The following is a 7,037-nucleotide window of genomic DNA, read 5'->3' as shown; positions in this document are numbered from 1 at the left end:
AAAAGAAAAAAGGGAGAGAATGTGATCAGGCAGGGGAGTAGAAAAAAACCATACGCTAGAGATTTAGAGTATATTTTGATCTGTTAGAAGAAACTATCTCAAAATTTTAAAGAGAGAACAACTTATATATATATGCCAAAAATACGGGTAACTACTATGACGGGATAGAATATGACTCTAAACATGAAAAATAAAACTGTTTTTTTAAAAAAGGGATCGATAAGATGTTGGTTGAAAAAGGGAAAAAGAAAAATTCAAAAAAAAAAAAAAAGAAAAAAAGACCGTTAAAAAAAATAATTAACTTTGAAAGACTAAAGAATCATGGTAAAAAAGCTATGAATTCTATGTGCAGTATTCCCCTAGCGCTGGAGTTCTGCCGTTCTCATTGATCGGTAAACTTGGTCTTGGCTGGCTGTTCTCGCTGATCTTCTGGGGGAGGGGCCTGTTGCCGTGGTTCCCAAATGTCTTTGCCAGAGGCGGAATTGCCCCACCCTTGCCTGGTCCGGGCTAAGTAATCTGCTCAGGTTTGCTCTCGGGAGCTTTTGTTCCCTGCAAGCTTTCCATACAGCTTTGGAGGCGGAGAGTGAAAATGGCGGCCTCCCAATCTCTGCCCCGGAGGAGCCGAGAACTCGGGGCCCCGCTCCTCAGTGAGCCCCCAGAGAAAAGCAGTCAGTCACTCCCGTCTCCCCGGTCTCTGGCCGCACTCCGTGCTCACCCGGTCTGTGACCGCGCATTTCTATCTCTGGCCCCCGACCCTGTGTGGAGTCTCCAAACCCAGCAGATCCCTGCGGTGCACTCCCGCACCTCTCCTCCCTGGGGAGGAAGGGGAGTCTCCCCGGATCTGCCGCTTGTTGGGTCCCTGCTGGAAGAGCAGTGGCCCGACTGTGCTGCGGGTCACGGTTTATGGCAACCCCGAGCTGAGAGCCCGTGCCTCGGCTCCGTCTCTGCAGCCGGCTTCCCCGCTCCGATACCTGGGAGCTCTGCCGCACTCAGGCACCCCCGGTCTTTCTGTGACCCCGAGGGTCCTGAGACCACACTGTCCCGCGAGGGTTCCTCCCCCCACTTAGCCACCAGAGTGACGTCCCTCAGCGGAGCAGACTTCTAAAAGTTCCGATTTTGTGCTCCGTGGCTCTATCACTTGCCAGAAGCTGCCGATGGAGGCCCCTCCCCCGCCGTCTATCCTCCCGAATATCGCCTTGGATTCACTTCTCCGCACGTCCTACCTTCCAGAAAGTGGTCGCTTTTCTGTTCAGAGAGTTGTTGCTCTTCTTTTCTTCGATCTCCTGTTGAGTTTGTAGGTGTTCAGAATGGTTTGATCCCTATCCAGCTGAATTCCTGAGAGGAGACGAAATCCAGGTCTCCTACTCCTCCGCCATTTTGCTCTCAAATAACGCACTTTTATATAATCAATGGGTCAAAGAAAAAGTTATAAGAGAAATTAGACAATACAGGGAACAGAATGTGTGCACATGTGTATGTGTGTTTATATGTATATATTTGTGTGACAAAATTAAAGCAGTGCTTAGAGAGAAATACATAGCTCTGATTTATAATATTCATAAGTTATAATAGAAGAGAGGAAAGGATTGAAATCGGTGACCTAAACATCTATTTTAAGGACGACAGGGAAAGAACAACATTACAGTCGACCCTTGAACAACATAGGATTGACCTGCCTGGGTCCATTTATACATAACTTTTTTGTGATAAATACAGTATAGTACTGTAAATGTATTATCTCTAACTCCTGCATTGTTCAAGGGTCAGCTGGAATCAAACCCAAACTTTATACTTCAAGGTAAAAAGCTGAATATTTTCTCCTTAAGAACAAGCAAGATATCTGCTCTTCCCATTTCTATTCAGTATTATACTAGAGGCCCTAGGCTGTATAATAAGACAAGAGATAAAAGACATAAATATTGGAAAGGAAAAATAAAATTATCTCTGTTTCCCAAAGAAATAAGTCTGTATGCAAAAAAAATCACTCAAAGGAATCTAAAACATAAAAGCTTCTCAGGCTAATAAGTGAATTTACAAGGTCATAAGATGCAAGATCAACATATGGAAATACTTGTTTTTCTATACCAACAACGAATAGTTAGAAAATAAAAATTTTTTAAAGAATATGATTAACAATATGTGTAAAACCTCTACATTTCAAACTATAAAACATTGGTGAGAGAAATTAAAGTAGATATAAATAAATGAAGAGATATAGAACATGTTTATGGGTTGAAAGTCTAAATAATTCTAAAATGTCAATTCCCTTCAAATTGATCTACTGATACAATGTAATTCCAATCAAAATTCTGGAAGATTTTTTTTTGTTTTGCAGGAATTGCCAACCTGATTCTATAACTTATATAAAACCATAAGGAACCTAGAATAAGCCAAAATAATTTTGAAGAAGAAAAAGTTGGAAGACTCATAATACCTGATTTTAGCACTCACTATAAAGCTATGGTAATCAAGACTGTGTAATACCAGCATAAAGATAGACAAACAAATGAATGATGAAATAGAGAGTTCAGAAATAGACCCACAAGTATATAGTTTTGACTAAGACCTTAAATTACTTTATTGAGAAAAAGATTGTTTTAAGAAATAGGAATATAAGAGCTACATATCTCTATAAGAAATCTACCTAGATTCATATTTTACATTACATAAAAACCTTAATTTAAAATGGATTAGAGATTAAAGGTAAAAATTAAAAATATAATACCCCTGTAAAAAAACAGAAAAAAATTCACTTCACAATCTTGGAGTAAAAAAAGATCTCTCAAAAAGGACCCTAAAAGCCTTAACTTAGAAAGAAAAAATATGTATTCGACTTCATCAAAATGAAAAACTTCTGCCCATGAATATTTACACAGCATCGTTATTTATAATAACTCAAAATGGAAACAACCCAGTGGCCCATCACCTGGTGAATGGCAAACAAAATGTGGTCTATCCCTATGATGGAATACTACTCAGCAGTAAGAACAAGTGAAGTTCTGATACACAGTAAACATGGAAGGGCCTCCCAAACATCCTACTAAGTGGAGGAAGTCAGGCACAAAGACCACAGAGTATGTTTCCCCTTACATGAAATGTCTATAGCAGGCCAATCTACAGAGACAGAATGCAGATGTGTTTGCCTGGCACCAAGAATGGGAAGAGTGGTTCACTCTAAGTGGGCCCTCAACTGTCTTGTTGCAGTGGTGGGGATGTCCTAAAACTGGATTATGATGGTGGTTGCACAACTTGCTAACTTCACGAAAAATCATTTGATTGTACACTTAAAATAAGTGAATTTTGTGGAATTAAATTATGCCTCAATACAGTTGTTGAAAATCATTCAAAATTGTACAATGAGTTGGAAGAAAGAAATGAAAGGAGAGTACAAAAGATAGAAATGGAAGGCACCTTTTAAAATGTTTACAGTAAGTATGTGTAACCCATTTCAAAATTAAACACATTTAAAAAAAAAAAACAATGACTTTGGGGGTAAACAAAAAAGATGTTGATAACAATGGAATATAAATATCAAATAAATAAATATCAAATGTTTGAGCAAGAGATCTGAAAGACTTCTGTGATTAAAATCTCTAAATCTGTAAAACTTTTTTTATAATTTTAGGTTTTTTTCTTTTTTATTGTTAGTCACCATACTACATTAGTTTTTGATGTAGTGTTCCAAGATTCATTTTTTGCATATAACACCCAGTGCTCCATGCAATACTTTTCTAAAAAGCACGGAAGAGGACTTAAATACATGGAATGGTGTGCCAAGCATCTGGAAAAGGACCCTCATCATTGTAAAGACAGCCATTATCACTAAATCAATCCATAAACCAAATCAAAATTCTGAAGACTTTACAAAATGAAACCTAGAAACTTTAAAATTTATCTTTCCCTATCAAATACACACATATATTAAATAGAAAGTTACTGGTCTAGTAATTGACAAATAGAACAACAGGGGAAAAATAAAACTTTCCATATGAAGATTCAAGCCTGGAAACAGGTTCAAATATCAAAAATTCCAAGGTGTGAGTACTTGATACGCATCAAAGGACAAGAGTTCATCAGTCAAATTCAAGCCAGTTACCCTCATCTACTTGAACAGCTGTTATCTACTTCAGACAACACAGAAGATGAAAATGCTGAATCACCAATTGTCCATTTTGGACCTGAAGAAAACCGTTCAGAAGACGCAGTCATGATGAACACCCCCGTGGTGAAGGCCGCCTTGGAGATGGGCTTCAGTAGAAGCCTGGTGAGGCAGACGGTGCAGAGTAAGATCCTGACCACCGGGGAGAATTACAGAACCGTTAACAATATTGTGTCTGATTTACTTCACGCGGAAGACGAAATAAAGGAAGAAGAGAAAGAAAGAGCAGCTGAGAACAGAGAATCAGACGACGTATCATTGATCCGGAAGAACAGAATGGTGCTTTTCCAGCATTTGACTTACGTGCTCCCAATCCTGGATAGTCTGCTAACTGCCGGAGTGATTAGTGAGCAAGAACACAGTGTGATTAAGCAGAAGGCACAGACGTCTCTGCAAGCAAGAGAGCTGATTGATACTGTGTTAGTAAAGGGAAGCTTTGCGGTCACCATATTTAAAAACTCTCTACAAGAAACGGACCCCGTGTTATACAAGCGTTTCTTTGTGCAACAGGACATAAAGTATATCCCCTCGGAAAATGTCTCAGATTTACCAGTGGAAGAGCAGTTGAGGGGGCTGCAGGAAGAGAGGACGTGTAAAGTGTGCATGGACAAAGAAGTTTCCATAGTGTTCATTCCGTGTGGCCACCTGGTCGTGTGCAGAGACTGCGCCCCGTCTCTACGAAGATGTCCTATCTGCAGGGGCGCAGTCAAGGGCACAGTGCGTACGTTTCTTTCACGAGGAAGATCCCAAACTTTGTCTACACTTTAAAATTAATGGATTAAATGTATTGTAATTTTGACTACTATGCTGGTTGGTTTTCTTAAGGTATTTATCTATTTGCAACTCAAAACTGTTTGATATAAATATATATCTAAATGCTGTGAGCCGTGTGTACCTAAGAGAGAGTGAGAACGATAGGCTTTTGTTCATGTGAACAAAGAGACAGCACTACAGGCACAATACTAAATCAGAATTTCCGCACTACTGAACTCACAAGTGAATGAAGCTTTCAGAATTTTAAATACTTTGGAGTCGTATTAAGAAACAGGAGCACGGATTATCTGCCTTTCTTGATCCAAATCCTGTATGTAGAAGGTCTTAATATTTGTTGAATGACTTTTTGGGGACCTGGTGGTTTTGTAAAGAATTCTGTGATGAACATTTTAATAAAGCCATAAAATTAAAAAAAAATGAGGACTCATCATTGAATTTGATTTTACTGCCAACCCAGTAAAAACAAACTTAAAGTATAGATTCAAGTTAAGTAGACAGGGAAGAGGATGTGGCACACTTTTAAACCCGGTGCCTGTTTTCATGTCACATTGGGATGCCCTGAGTACGGCAACGTCTCTGTCAACCTTGTCCAGGTGTGTCCCACATCCAAGCTAAGGGCCCAAATGTGGGATGAACCGGGGAGCACCTGACAGGGGAATGGGTGGGGTGTGTTGACAGCCTTTACCTGCCTGCGGAGTCTCCAGGAGGTATTTGGATCTCTGGGTCTTTTCCCAGGAATGGTAAAACCCTAGCCAAATGAGCCTGGGATCAGGAAGGTGCTGGCAAAATACCTTTATCCCTTATTGGGGCAGCCAACTTGGCCTCCTCTGTACCCTTTCAGAATCCAGTTCATAGACCTGGAATCATGGACAGATCCAGCTTAGTTGTGGCCACTCTTAGAGAACCATTTGGATCCAGCAGATAATAAATACATACATATATACTTCTGCTCATATTGGAAGACAGTGTTAAGAAAATGAATAGGCAAGGTACAGAACAGGAAAAATATTCACAAAAATTTACATTTCAAAAAGTTCTTTTATCCAGAAAAATAAATATATATATCCAAAATAGATGTATGTTCCTTATGACCCCACAGTTCCATTTCTAGGTATATGTTCAAGAGAAAAGAGAACAAATATTCACAAATAGACTTGTACAAGAATATTTTTAGCTGCCTTTTTTTCACAGTATCCCTGAATTAGAAACAATTCAAAGTCTGTCAACATGAGAACAAATGAACAAATCGATATAAATCCATAAAATGAATTATTATTCAACAATAAATAAGCATGAACTACTTGAAACCCATAGCAACATGGATGAACCTCAGAACCCTTATGCTAAGTTAAAGAAGGCATGCACAAAAGAGTACTGAATATTTGTTTTTACTTATATGAAGTTCTAGAGTAGGCAAGTGGAATCTATGGTGAAAGAAATCTGAACAGTGATTTCCATCAGAGGGCGAGGAGGTGGGAGTGGTGGAAATTGCCTGAGGTGATATGGTAGCCAACCTCCAAGATGGCCCTCGATGATTTCTCCCCAATATTCACAATGTTGTATAATTCCCTCTCACATGGTACCAGGCTTGGCCTGTAATAGAATAAAGCAAAAGTGAAGGCATAGTATGCTTCTTCTGAGATTAGGTTACAGACATCGTAGCTTCAGCCTTATATTCCTATTCTCTCTCTCTCTCTCTCTCTCTCTCTCTCTCTCAATCTTTCTCCTTCTCTCTCATTCTCTCCAGTACTCTGGATCATGTCATGAACATCCCTATGGAGAGGCCAACATGGTAAGGACCCAAACCTCTTGCCAACAACTGAGTGAGCTTAGAAGTGCATCCTCCAGGTCCAGTCAAGTCCCCAGAGACTGTGGTCCTGGCCCCCGGCTTGACTGAAGCCTTAGGATAGATGCTGAGCCAGAACCACCCAGTTAAGCCACTCCCAGACTCCTGACCCTCAGAAACCACGTGAGATAATAAAACAGAAAGCTTGTTGTTTTACATTGCTAAGTTTTGGGGGATAATAGGTTATTTAGCAAGACGTAACTAGTACTGGTGGGCATAGGGGAGCTTTTGGGGGTAACAGAAATGTTCTATATCTTG

General features: G+C 39.8%; 1 pseudogene; it reads left to right on the top strand.

The window, feature by feature from the left end:
• The first annotated feature begins 3,988 nt into the window (after nt 1-3,988).
• LOC118532905 (baculoviral IAP repeat-containing protein 3 pseudogene) lies at nt 3,989-5,350 on the top strand (annotated as a pseudogene).
• Nucleotides 5,351-7,037: the final 1,687 nt, after the last annotated feature.

The sequence above is a fragment of the Halichoerus grypus genome, chromosome 10, assembly GCF_964656455.1.
Source record: "Halichoerus grypus chromosome 10, mHalGry1.hap1.1, whole genome shotgun sequence".
Lineage (NCBI taxonomy): Eukaryota > Metazoa > Chordata > Mammalia > Carnivora > Phocidae > Halichoerus > Halichoerus grypus.
This window is presented reverse-complemented; position numbering and strand designations above follow the sequence as displayed.